The sequence below is a fragment of the Canis lupus genome, chromosome 7, assembly GCF_003254725.2.
Source record: "Canis lupus dingo isolate Sandy chromosome 7, ASM325472v2, whole genome shotgun sequence".
In the NCBI taxonomy this organism is placed as follows: Eukaryota; Metazoa; Chordata; class Mammalia; order Carnivora; family Canidae; genus Canis; species Canis lupus.
Genome location: NC_064249.1, coordinates 21,100,801 through 21,115,572, shown reverse-complemented (window position 1 = coordinate 21,115,572; position 14,772 = coordinate 21,100,801). Strand labels below are relative to the sequence as shown.

Sequence of the window (14,772 nt, the reverse complement as noted above, 5' to 3'; positions counted from 1 at the left end):
CAGGGAACAGAAAACTTAAAAGCATTGCTATCAGACAGATAAAATATTATATACATGAGACCAAAACTGAATGTTATATAAAACCAAAGAACTGCTATATATTTTTTAAAAAATTTGTAACAAATAAAACTCAATAGAAGGGTTAGAAGATGAAAATGAGAAAATATCCCAGAACATAGAGGAAAAAAAGTAGGAGGCCGATCTAGGAAGTCCAACATCAAAACAATGAGTTCCAGAAAAAGAAAAACAAGGGAAGGAAATCATTAGCAAAATAATTCAAGAAAATTTCCCATAAGTAAAGATAGGAGTTTCCAGATTGAAAGAGCTTACTGAATGCCTATGGCAAGACATAGTTTTGGGAAATTTGAATTTTAATTTGTCTTTGGTGACATGGAGACAGTCTTACAAAATTCCAAAGAAAGAATAAACATTATATTCTAAGGATCAGAAACCAGAATAGCATGAGACTTCATATCAGCAATATCAAAAGCTAGAAAACAATGAGAAGTGCCCTCAAACTCCTTTTTTTCAAACTCCTGAAGGAAAGTTACTTCAAATTTAAAATTCTGTTTATCTATAAGCCATTAATCACACATGAGAATAAAATAGACATTTTCAGACATGCAAGATTTTTTTTAAAAGATTTTATTTATTTATTCATGACAGAAAGAGAGAGAGAGAGGCAGAGACACAGGCAGAGGGAGAAGCAGGCTCCATGCCGGGAGCCCGATGCGGGACTTGATCCCGGGTCTCCAGGATCACGCCCTGGGCCAAAGGCAGGCGCTGAACCGCTGAGCCACCCAGGGATCCCCAACATGCAAGATTTAAACAAAAATATTATCTCCTACACATCATTTCTCCTAAAGCGAATGAAATATATTCTTCACCAAGAGAGAAGTAGGATGTGGATTATAGGATAGGAGATCCAACACAGGGGAGAAGACAAAGGGACACCTCAGGAGAACACTATAGAGAGAATGGAGTTAAACAACTGTATACCAGATTTAAATGAGGACAGCCAGTTCAGATTGCAGCAGATTGCAGTTCAGAAGTCTTCTCTAAGAAGACAAAATTAATATAATGGAATGAACTTAAACAACGAATTTAGGATTGAAGCAAATTTGGGTTGAATTAACAACAAGCGCACAGAAATTTAAATGAATAATCAGGCAACAACTACAGGAAAAAACAAAATGTAGTTCAGGACATAGAGAATGGTTGTATAGCACCTTCTACATATTAGGCACTTTGTATATATTAACTTTTTAATCTTTGTAAATCTACAAGGTACTGATTTAAATATAAGGAAGCTGAGACATAGCGAGGTTGAGTAACTTGTCTAAATACCTAGGCAGCTAATAAATGGCAAAGATAGGATTTGAACCCAGGCAGTCTACCTGCAGAATCTCTCTTCTTGACCATGGTGCTGTATTATACATAGAATTCACTTTGGGGCTGCACTCTACATAGCGTACGTAGTCAAAATATTGTTTATCCTTACCAAAATTACTATAAGACTAAATAGGGACTGTGAGGGAGTAGGAAGTGTCTTTATACCTTCTAGGGTAGTCATGGAGGGGAAAAGAATCAAATTTTCATTTTGATTGGAAAAGTGGAAAGGCCAAAAGACAATGTCTAAAATGAGTGGGAAGTCAAAAGATAATGTCTAAAAATGGGAAAAATTGTAAGTAAAACTGTATTATTTAAGATTTGATGGTAACTACCAAAAGAATTGGCTAAGATAGATCAAAGTTGTTGTTCCTGGAGAAGGAACAGTATTAGAAGAGGAGGTCGGGGGGTTGTCATTTGTATTAACAAGTCTTGTAAAATGAGTAGACTCTGAACTATGTGTATATGCTGTCTTATTAACACAAAAACTTAAAAAACAGGGAAAGGCATACAGTTTAATGAAAGGAAAGTAATATGTCATTTAAACAGAAGGAAAAGATGCTATACCTCAATTATATTGAATATAGTCAATATGCTTTTGTTGAAACTACAAGGAGCTGCCAATTTTTACCTAAGAGATTAGCAAATATAAAAGTATTTGTTTTGGAAGGATAGGAGGAAACAAGCATTCTTGTCCACTAATGCCAAATTGTTTCTGTAGAGGGCAGCCTCTGCAGGATGCATTTTGCGAAAGATAACCATCCTTTTTACTCTAGAAGCAGTCTAACCTCTAATGTACACCTACTCATATAGTCATTGCATTGTTTATAATAATACAAGAGCAGACCCAACTGAAATATCCATCCATAGATTATTTATTTATTTTTATTTTTATTTTTTTAAGAAAGTCTTTCTTTCTTTTTTTAGATTTTTATTTATTTACTCATGAGAGATACAGAGAGAGAGGGGCAGAGACACAACACAGGCAGAGGGAGAAGCAGGCTCTATGCAGGGAGCCTGATGTGGGACTTGATCCTGGGACTCCAGGTTCACACCCTGAGGCAAAGGCCGTCCCTCAACCACTGAGCCACCCAGGAGTCCCCCACTGAGCCACCCAGGAGTCCCTCCACAGATTATTTAAATGAATTACGTTAAATCTGCATAACGAACTACTATGTATGCACCTATGGAGAAGAAAGAAGCTCAGTGTGTAAGTAATTTGAAACAGTTTACAAGACACATTGTTAAGGAGTTGGGAGCAGGGAACAAGTGCAGATGTGTGTGTATATCACACTATGATTTGTGTAAAAAATGCCAAATGCATATATGTGTGTGTGAGTGCACATTTGTGTGTGTATGTAACTTTAGAACCATATAGAAGAAGCCTTTGGCAGTGGTCGCTTCGGAGGAGAAAACTGGGGACCTACTGGGAGGTAGGGAGATGAATTCGTCATCATCTCACCCTTTTTTAACCTTTTAACTTTTTATCCAATGAATGGGCTAGTATTCTTAAATAGTAATAATGGCAGGAATACTTTCAACTTTAATAAAGATAGAAGGAAAGAAGAAACGTACCTGTTCTACAGGGACATTTCAGTTGTTTATGTTGAATTTCAAACAGGGAAAACAGTAAATTCAAATCTTAGACAATTAAGTGGAAGGGAATGTTATTTTTTTTTTTAAGATTTTATTTATTTATTCATGAGAGACACACACACAGAGAGAGGCAGAGACACAGGCAGAGGGAGAAGCAGGCTCCATGCAAGGAGCCCAATGTGGGACTCGATCCTGTGTCTCCAGGATCACACCCTGGGCTGCAGGCGGCGCTAAACCGCTGCGCCACCGGGGCTGCCCGGGAATGTTATTTTGATGTCAACAAAGGAATTTCACATTACTAAAATACACTGCTTTAAAATTAGCTGGGTTTCATCTCACTCTCCAGTCATGAATTTGTAGCAGGACATTAAGTTGACCATTAAAACAGCTTAGTTTTTATTTATCTGCAGGAAAGAAGAGAAGAGAAAGAAGAGAAATTGACTCTGACTAAAAAAGACTAGAAACCCTATCATTTTTATGTTAGGTGATTATAATATAATGGGTTATAAAGGTATCTCTACTAGATTTTTCAGGAATATTAAAAAGGATATTTTCTTCTTTTTACCTCTTTGTTAATAAGACACCTGAAATCATGCTGGGGAACAAGTTTTCTGTGGATCAGAAATGCTGTGCCTATGATTTAATGTATAGTTTTTGTTTATATTTCTTTGGACAAATTCAAAACTCAAAGACCATGATAGTCAAATACAGAAGAATTTGTTCTACATAGATCACCTGTAGAGATCCTTTCCTCATATGAGAAGGTTGAGAACGTAGTTTTTCTACCTTAGTTAGGAATATTTTCATTATGTTTCTTGTAACATCAGCTAATGAAAATTCATATGAGAAGGTTGGAAAACATAGTTTTTCTACCTTAGTTAGGAATATTTTTATTATGTTTCTTGTAACATCTGCTAATGAAAATTCAGAGACCGTTAGTAAGAAAAATTGCTTGTGAGTAATTTTATTGTTTTTCTTTTCATAGTTTTCCGTAGTATTACTGATGAGCCTAACAAAATAATCATCTTCTAGCTCTTAACCTGGTTCTAACTTCCCACTTCAGATTACAGATTTGTAGGTCACTACCTCCATAAAAACTAAATAAATAAAATATGAAGTAGGGTTATTGGACTACTATTGCATTTCAAACCACCATTTTCTGAATCCGGACTTCTTTCTGATGTTCTATTGTTAGCCTCATGTGCAGAGGCTTTCTTTCTTTTTTCCCCTTCTAAATATTGGGAAAATTACGTTTTAGTATGTCCTCAGTATTGGGGGTTTGTGTGATAATCCCATTTATCCTGGACTTGGCATTCTTTTTCTTCATTCTAGTAATCAGAATTCACTAGCATTTACATACGATAAACGGCTCTTTTTGTCCTTCTAATACTGAATGTATGTTGTTAATGTTTTCAGCAAGTTGTTGGTAGATATCTTCTTTACTAGGTTGGAACATCTTAGATGTCAAGACTGCTTCTTGTTCATATCAATTATCCCCGCAGCCACCAGTAAGTTGTTTTGTGCTTTCTTATAGGCTTGGGGTATGTGTGTTGAGTGAATAAGTGAGACGCATTAGTAAAAGCCTTGCTTGAGTTTTTTCAGATGAAACACTTCAAAGTGAAAAATCATCTTAGATGTGGGAAGTACTTTTCTTTCCTGTGGGGAAAACCGCATCCACTTCAGAGAAATATTTTCTGAATGCAATTAGACGTACTAAATATCATTGTGCAGCCACAAGAACTCACAACAGTTACAGCGGCAACTTGGTTCTGATAAGTATGAAGTTGGTAACTGCCATTAGCTTGTCTCAGTGTAGGGTGTGTCTGTTTGCTAGTGTCCGTTGTGAACTCTTACACCATGCTGCTTGTGACATCATGGTTGTATTAGTGAGCAAGGTATCTGTGCTTATTTTTAAGATTATTAGTAGTAAATAGCTTGTAGTCGATACCTTGTTTCTATACAGAACAGTAATAGAAAATCAATTCCTTTAATGAAAGAAAATGACCTTTTTATGCTGCATTTGAGCTTGGTAGCATAAACGTGTGGTATTGTTGGAGTTTGGTTATTAAATGATTAATTAGCATATTAAAATCACACGAGTGGACTTAGCAGCTAATTCACAGACAGAGGGTTTATTACTTTAAGAAAGAAAATTCACGCCCCGACTAGAGCACTCTGTACTTTCTGGAAGGACTGCCTGTATCAGAGGCACATGTGGGGCAGTAGAAATGGCACAAGCTTGGAAGTTGCCCTAACATGGAGTCAGATTCCATCTCTTCTCATCATTAACTCTAAGCCTCAGCTTCCCTATCAGATGGGATTTTTATTATGATTTGAAAGAGTCCTGCAGGACTAACAACATAAATTTTGATTTGAGACAAACTTCAGTTCTCTCTGATTCTTATAAAATCATGGAACCAGTGAGATAATAGAGTAGGTATTGTATTTCTCAGTTTGCTTGGATGGGTTTAAGTCAACCCAATAAAGAAATTTGAGGTGTGACATGTTAGGAAACATCCTGCCTCTGTAACTGTCTCATGACTTGCCTTGTTTCTTTTTTAACTTGCACAATTTGGCAAATTCCTTTCTTCTAAAAGTATAATCATAATTCACCATTCTGTTATATAATAGAGATAGAAAGATGGGGATATGGAGTTGTTTATAATGCATCTTGAGACTTATTTTTGAGACTTCATCTAGGCCCTTGGCTGCCATGGAGCCTTTTCCAAAAGGAAAATATCTGATTCAAATACTTTGAGCAAAATTAACTAAACATTGCTTACTTCAGTTGGTCTTCACTTGTGCTCTCTCTCCCTGCACCACCCCCATTTTTTGGTAGTCCAGGATTGGCTAAGCTGTTTACCAAAGCCTTTTTAGTTTATGTTTCAAACAGAAGGATTTATGAATCAGATTGGTGGAAAATCTCATTGGGTTTGTGTCCAAAACAGACTAGAGCTGCCTCCAGGGATGAAGGATGTTTTGTTAAGACCTCAACACCCAGCTGTCATCTGATTTCTACAGTAGCAATACTGAAGAAGAGAAACTCCCGAGTTTCTTAGTAAGGTGTTGTGTTTACTAGATTGTTTTGATTACTTACTTTTCTATGAAATTTACAGCCTATTTTCTTTCCTTTTATATTCAGAAATTTGAATGTTAACTTTTCCCCCCATTTTAATATTTAATATAGCACAACAGGAAATTCCCATCTCATTCATTTTTTCTGTCTGCTTATAAAATAATTTGTATTTTGTCCGTGTTTTGCCTGTCCTTTCTAACTCTAGAGAGTAGAGAATAACAGGAAAAATTCAAGGTAGAGAAGAGGAAAAAGAACATGAATTCCTAAGGTAGGAAGGAAGTAAAAGATCGAAGTAGAAAGATAGAGAGCCAGTAATAAAAAAATATTATTATTTTATCTCAGTTCATTTTTTCACTTAAAGGCCTTTCCATTTTTCCCCTCTCACTTTAATCAGCGTAGTGCCATCAGAGTCAAAAACATATTTAAACAAATCTTCTGTAATTAATTTTCAAAAGTAGGAATTGTAGAGAACTATTAAGATGTACATTTTGGGAGCCAGATGAGCTGGAGAGAAAGCCAGGGAAATATTTCATTGACTGTGACTGAAAAGAAGTGGAGACAGAAAAATACATTTAAAATAACAGAATATCATCGGCAGTGCACCTAACAATTAGATAAAAATAGCCTTGGAGTAGCCACTGCAAGCTAGAAAGTTCTAGGTAAGCCTTCCAAAAAAGAAACTGCAGGCACAATGGGAGTGAGGAAGAAACTTGGCCTCTTCTAATAAGGTTTGACATCAGTGATACAGCATAGGAAAGATGAGCTTTTACAACTAAATGTGTTACTTTGGTTAAAATTAGAATACACTTTTATTTTTGTAATCTTTTCCAAGGCTTACAAGGGTTAGCAATAAATTTAACTGCTCTCTTGTATTTATGCCCACATAACACATTCAGGTATAGGACTTGTCTTGGTTCAGGCTGCTGTAGCAGAATACCATAGACTGCGTGGCTTAAACAGCAAGCATTTATTTCTCACAGTTCTAGAGGCTGGCAAGTCCAAGGTGTGTCTACTGAGGGCTCTCTTTTGGGTTGCAGACTGCTGACTTCTTGTACCTCACATGGCAGAAAGAGGGCATGGGTGCTCTCTGGGGTCTCTCTATAGAAGGGTATTAATCCTATAACATTCCAAGTGCAATGATTTCTAAACTGAAATTGTATTCCAAGCTCAAGTATCTGTCAAGTAATAGAAGGGGTGAATCGAGAAGGATGAGAAGACAAAGAGAATCCCCAGAATATTGGTGAAGGGAGGTCTCAGGGTGACAGTCATGTGCTAGCTGAGGGAGCAGCCATTGATGAATGAAATTCTGTTAAACTTCATGTATCATTTAGAGAACTTAACAAAAAACAAACAAGCATGTGTGGCACTAATACCACTCAAAAAATATGAAGTACAATTAAACATTGAACAAGAAAGCACAGTGTATTTTCAGTCTTTTCCGATTCATCATATTTTAAATTTCATGTTTACATGTCTGGGTATAATGTAGGATTTAAAATGTGTATCATAAAAGTAAGAGATTTTGAAGGTTTATAGAGGATAATTATGCAACAACTGATGTTACAGAATAAAGGGTGGTCTATACTAATCACATTTTGTAAATTCAAGCCTAGAACTTCTATAAGGATAATACCATATTTTTAAAATCAGTGTTGTGGCCTGATTTCTCTTGCCAATTACATGGAAACCATTGTATTTATTTCCTGACGTGATATCTCCAATTCCCATGCGTAGATATCCCTGTTCTTATTTCTCTGGATGGCCTCCTGAGAGGTGTAATAGAGAATGTGATTCTGCCTTTAGTCACCAATGATTCTTTCCTTAGCCAATTCATTAATCTCTTTTTTATCTTTCATTTTCTGTCACTCATAAACTATCGCTCAAATATTAGGCTTCCCTAAAACATAGCTATTTTTTCACTTATTGTTGTAGCGTGACAATATGAAATTTGAAGACCAGCGTGTTAAATACATTATTTCATTTTAAATCAGTTCAAAAACCAAAGCCATTTGCTCTCTAAATTTACTGTATCCTGGGGCAGATTTATCTGTTAATAGTAACCACTATCGAAAGTAGGTTAAAGAATGGTATGGCCATATAATCATAACTCTTGAATATGCTGAAAACTAAGTTCTTTGTTTTTATTGGAATTCATTGCTACTGTCACTGAAACAAATCTCTCAGAGGATTTTCAAATTTTTTATTGGTAGTGAAATTTTTTTGTCTTTAGCTTCAACAGTAATAAATTTAGATATCCTATTTTATTGCCAAGAGAAAATATGTTATCCCTTGTGATAGAAAAAATTGGCTTGTTTCAAAGCAAATGGTAAATCTTTGCATGTGGTGTTTGTGTTGCTGAACTGCACTGTGGATTTTTTTTGTAGGATCACTGTTTTGGAATTGGTCAGGAATTGATTACATGTTTCATGCTATAATTCTAGCACCTTTTATACTATTTGATTATGCCTTTTCTGGAAGAATATTTAATTCATTTCTTATAGTATAGAACTTATACATATATGTGTGTGTGTATATGTGTATATATATGTATATATATATTTATATATATGTGTGTCTGTATGTATATATATGTACACAAGAGAAAAAGAATAGCCATAGAACTGAGAAAAGTGGTCCCTTATTCTCTTGAATTGGATTTTAAGATTGATTGGATTTTTCCTGAGAACACACAATCTGGGACCAAGTGACTGAGAGTATCTCCTCCTTTCCTCACTATTCTCTTCTGTCTTCTATCTCCCATATCCTAGGACCCAGATGTTCAGAAAACATTCACACATTATCGCTTGAAATTATCATTCTCAAGTCAGGAGCTCGTCTCAGGTTGCAAGTAATAGAGCTGTGTCCAATTGCTGAAATAAATGAAAAAACACAAGTGGAATGAAATTCAGTATATTGTTCTAATAGACATATGTTTCATGATATCTGGATTTATACACACTGAAGAAAAGAGTCATAGCTGATGATAAACCTAATCCAGAGCAATATACAAACTCTTTTATAAAATTAATAATATTATAGAAAATTTAGAAAAATACAGAAAGCTGGAAGAAGGAAAATAATAAGCCCAAATGCCACTTAAGATAAATTTGGAGAAATAGTTTAGTTTAGTATACCATTGTGGTTAAGAGAAGGCACTCCAGAGCTAACTGAAGTATGGATTCTGGCTCTACCACTTTGTGACCTTGGGCATGTTACTCACTCAGACCTATCTGTGTCTCCATTTGCTCATATGTAACATGGACAAAACAGCATTTACTTTTTAGGTTGTCTTCTTTAGAACTCTTCTTCCTAGGAAACTGATGTTAGAATTTTCTAATTTTTTCCTTTTCTTTTTTTGATACTTCATGACTTATCTCTTAGTGTTCTACTAGATTTTTAACTTGGTTTAGTTAGTTAAGGGAATAATGGAAATTGAGTGAAATTGAATGAACCTGGTATGCAGTAGTATTTTGAATTGTGTAGTGTGTGTATAAGTTGTTGTGTTAGTGGTATGCTAAAGATGACTGTACCATAACATCTATGCTTTTTCCAAGTGGATTTTATGGAAACGGTAGCCCACAGTTGTGAATTTTCTTTAAGACCAAAAACAAATGCATAATGACTTTTTTATAGAAACAAGATAATGCAGTATATGAGAAAGGTAGTGCTTTAATTCATATTGACATGTCAGTGGATTAGCTTCATAGGAAATCAACAAGCCTCACAGATAATTGTGTATATATTTTGAAGCCACTAAAGAAAATAACTTTCTGAAGGCTTTATTAAAGTACAATCTATGCTTGCTTTTTAAATGAGGAGAGACAATATCACAGGCTTGTCTTTGGCTCTCTGAGCACATTCAGAGATATTATCCATTAATATCCTATTCTATCCCCAAATGCTTTCAGTTGCTTTTTGTTGTTTCTTAATGAATTTTTTCCATAGAAATAGAAGTATTGCTTTTGTGCTTGTAGCATATTCTTACTCACATGATGAAAGAGAATTAGAAAAAGATTTGTTTGTATTTTTCCACTTAAGTTTTAGCTTATTTTTCTTTGAAATATGGTCCTATTCATATGATCACCTCAGTATTAAGAAGTTGACTGATCTTTGATTTTGCTCACTCCCTATTATGCTAGTTGCCATTTCAGACAAGGAAATGCAGTGTACTAAATTGTCGTAGCTGGAAAAGCAAGGTAAAGCTCTACTGCTTAGCCAGAGTTTGGGAAATATTACAATGGCTAGCATAATTGTCACTTCTTGGAATGCGCGTTTTCTAAACACTTAGAAGTACTTTGCTAGACCCTACAACTAACAGATCTTCAGGTCTTTTTTTTTTTTTTTCTTTTTAAGATTTTATTTGTTTATTTATGAGAGACGGGGGGCGGGGGCAGAGAGAGAGAGGCAGGCAGAGACACAGGCAGAGGGAGAAGCAGGTTCCATGCAGGGAGCCTGATGTGGGGCTTGATCCTGGGACTCCAGGATCATGCCCTTGGCTGAAGGCAGGTGCCAAACTGCTGAGCCACCCAGGGATCCCCTTCAAGTCTTTATAATACTTTTTTATCAAAAGAAAAGTGTGTATGTATGTGTGCTCATTTTGGTCCCATCATATATAAATAAACTTAAATAAAAATTAGAATTTCAGAAGCATTTCTGAAAAAGTGGGTGACTTTAGTGTTTGTTATTCCAATTATAGACAATGATGTCTTTTTCTAATATGAACTCTGAAAAGAATGTGGGAAGACCACAGTATCAGAATGCCACTCTGGTTTATGGGGAGACCTTAATAGAAATTGTGTTTATGAAAAAAAATAAAAAAAAATAAATAAATAAAAAAAAATAAAAAATAAAAAAAAATAAAAAAAAAAAAAAAGAAATTGTGTTTATGGTTAGAAGCAGCTGTTTCTGATCACCTGCTGTTCAAAAGAGGAAGCACACAGACAGCCTGGTGTATACCTCAGCTTGTCTGCTGCTGAAATGTGTTTGTGCTTGAAAGAGGAGAAGTAGGTATTAAGAGTGTTTTTGTTTTTTTTAAATTTATTTTTGGCAAGGAATAAAACTGATGTGCAAGTCATTTTTAATTATATGCAGTTAGCTTATTTTTTGTGTTCTTTGATTTTCAGAAAATTAGGCATTTGTGGAAAATTGTGCAGTTAGGATGTCTAAATGGTTGTCACATTGACTTCTATACCTGTACAAAAGTCAGAATTTCATAATTACTTTTGTAAAGGGTAGGGGGAACATATGCTGTCTCTATCCATTAAAAGTCATGAAGTGGGGATGCCTGGGTGGCTCACCTGTTGAGCATCTATCTGCCTTTGGCTCAGGGTGTGGTCCTGGGGTCCCAGGATCAAGTCTTGCATCGGGGTCCCTGCACAGAACCTGCTTCTCCCTCTGCCTGTGTCTCTGCCTCTCTCTCTGTGTATCTCTCATAAATAAATAAATAAAAATCTTTTTAAAAATTTCATAAAGTGTACTACTTAGTTGATTCATAACTGGAAAAATATTATCCTAGCCTTTTTAGAAAAAAAATTGTTGATACTGAATTTGGAAATTCACATACATATAACCTTCAAGAGTCCACTTATTTGTTTATTCAACAAATATTTATTAAGTACTTATTCTGTGGCAGATCCTATACTCTGCACTGATACATCAGTGAACAAAGCAGGTATAGTCCCTCCCACCATGGAGTTTGTATGCACCAGGATGAGGAGCAGATAGACATCCAGTACATGAATAACTAAATTGTAGTTGTGTTAAGTTTCAAAAAGGACAAGAACAGAGTGCTATGTTAGTGTGTAACAGGAGGACCATAGTCTGTCAAGGTGACCAAGCATTGAAAATGAATGATTCTCTCATTTATGTTTGAATTATAATATCATGGAATTCCAGAACTGGAAAAGATCTTGAAAATTACCTAGTCTCACCCTTCATTCAGTCTTTGCATCTTTTTAAATATTCATTTAATCATTGCTGATATTTGACCATTATTGGCCAACAAAAATGGCATTTTCATGTAGTTCAACTTAATACACTATTTATTAAATATGATGTTGGATCATGGCTACATAAGATGGATTAGTCAAGACAACCCTACCCAACTCTCTACAGACAAGGAATTTGAAACTAAATAATCACAACATAGTGATTATTTGCAGAAATAAAATGGTTTAAGTGACCTGACATATTCATAATGAACATGCTGGATACTGAGTTGAGTATTCTAGTTCTGAGAGTTGATACCAGTTCAGAGCTTCTTCGTGGACATGAATTTTAGCCACTGTCTAAACTGAGTGGATGGCTAAAGGATGAAACATTTACTCATGCTTCTCTAGCTTCTTGGAGAACTCCCTAGTGTTGTAGATTAAGATTTTATCAGTCTCTTCAGTCTTTGCCATAGAAGCTGTGTTTCCCTTCCCTAGTAGCACAACACGCAGCTGTGGGTTCATAGAAGGGAAAAATGACGCCCCAGAATCAACTTTCACATATCAGGATTCCACCTGGTCCAAGTAGGTCCTAAATGGGTAAATAATGAAATGACTGCCTTCCCTTGTTATATAATTCTTTAGCCTTCAGTTAGCTGTTTGAAACCATACAAGCCTGAGACTTATTCCTTTATGTTCTTGTTTCACCACATGACATATACAGGGCTAGGCTCTGGCATCAGAAAACAGGTGTGCTGTGATCCCTGTCCTCAAGATATTCCAAAGTACTCTTGACTCTAGATACTCATGAAAGGTTTGATAAGTGAAATATATTTTTTATCCATCTATCCATTTTTGTCCATCATTTATTAAGTACCTGCTACTGCCAGACATCGTTCTGAGTGTGTGGACAAGCTGAAAATAAGACAGAGCCTCCCCCCCCACCCCCGCCCGTGTTTCCCCACTGTCCCTTCATCTCCTTCACATTCTGATGGGAAAAAGGGCATTAAACATCAGCACCTAATAGAATGTTAGGTAATGGTGAGGGCTCTGAAGAGAAAAATTAGTACAGGGTATTAAAAAAAAATGCAGAGGAGAATGTAATCAACTTTGGGTAGGAAATAAAATAATTTTAAGTCTGGGTTTTGCAGGATAAATAAGAGAGGACCAGGGGACTTCAGACAGAAGCAGCAATACCAAGGCATAAGACAAGGAGTTAAAAATAGCGCAGAAAAGATTGCAAAAAAGATTTAGTGTAAAAATGAATAAAGTATGGTGTGTAGGCCTCTTTGAGGTGTGTTGAATAATGAAATAACATATGGGTTTAAGAAAAGTTGTTTCTGGTTCAACAGTGGTTCTCAGATTTAAGCAGGTATTAGAACTCCAGGTAGTAAAAGTGCTTTTTGCAGAACATAATAAACCATTGTTATAATTAACCTGCATATATCTGACAATGTCATTATGATCTGAATTTGGAACTATTCTAGGCTTCTTTAATGTTAGTTAACAGTAATAGATTCTAACATTTTAGAATATATTTAAGAAGAAAAACTCACACTTGAGAAAATTGTATATGTGAACCTTTTCTGTCATTTGGGAAAAGGTTGCTGTTACCTTGTTTTCTCATCAGAACTTTAGCATTGTTCAGTAGCATAGTTTGAGAACTACAGCCCTACAGTATATTCAGCAAATGGATATTCACCTGTGTGGGAAGAGTTAGAGAGTCACTGTCTCTTATAGCAGGGAGCCCTTGCAGAAAGCTGTTTCCAGGATCTCTGACTTACCTTTCTTTTTTTTTTTTTAATTTTTATTTATTATTTATGATAGTCACAGAGAGAGAGAGGCAGAGACATAGGCAGAGGGAGAAGCAGGCTCCATGCACTGGGAGCCCGACGTGGGATTCGATCCCGGGTCTCCAGGATCGCGCCCTGGGCCAAAGGCAGGCACCAAACCGCTGCGCCACCCAGGGATCCCTGACTTACCTTTCTTGACCTGAAATCTCTCTTCCCTGTAACTAGACTAACTTGTCCTTAGTTCTAACTCTTGGGTAGAATTATGGAAATCATGATCTATTTCTTAAAATTATTCATAACAAGGAAAAATAATCTCAGTGTGCTTTGCACAATTTTAAGGGATTATAAATGATATACTTGATAAAGCTGTATTACCCCTGGAGGAAGAGCGTAGGTGTTGTTGGTGTGTTGTTTCATATAGGGCAAGGTGGGATCTGTGGTCTGAAAGTCCTCCTAGTCAGACTCATAGTTTGTTCCTTTCTGTATAACTTTTGTTTATGCCTTTCTCTCTCTGTGCTTCTTACCTGCGTAGCACTAGGGTTTGAAGTAGAAATAGGAAACCAGAAGTAAAGGCAGAAGAAAATGCAATAATGTTAGAACGTAAATGATTTTTCGAGGAAGATGAGACTAAATAACCAAAACCAAATTAGATGGTGTTAAAGGAAACTTTAAATTTAAATCTTTGAGACTTGGGTGGGGAGGTAGGAAGGAAAAAGAATATACATATATTCACAAACACATATGTATGTATGCATACCTGTGTGTATATATGTGTATCTAAATAGTGTAAGAGATGTATCACATATAGAATATATACAGACATATAGTTAGATGGAGCGTATGTCTTTCCTTGAGCTGTTTGATAAGTGGTAGATAATATTGATACTGTGTTCTTTTCATGTCTGTCCTGTTCCCTCTGTCTGCAGTGGCAGGTGGGATCTGCTCAAGGATTCAAACTGTGAATTTTTTAATTGATCATTTGTGACCTGCT

The 14,772-nt window shown here is 35.8% G+C and overlaps 1 protein-coding gene across 9 annotated transcripts in view; it reads left to right on the top strand.

Moving 5' to 3' along the window:
* Window positions 1-14,772, top strand: part of RASAL2 (RAS protein activator like 2) — a 347,793-nt gene that overhangs the window by 189,926 nt on the left and 143,095 nt on the right. The gene's annotated exons all lie outside the window — the stretch shown is intronic.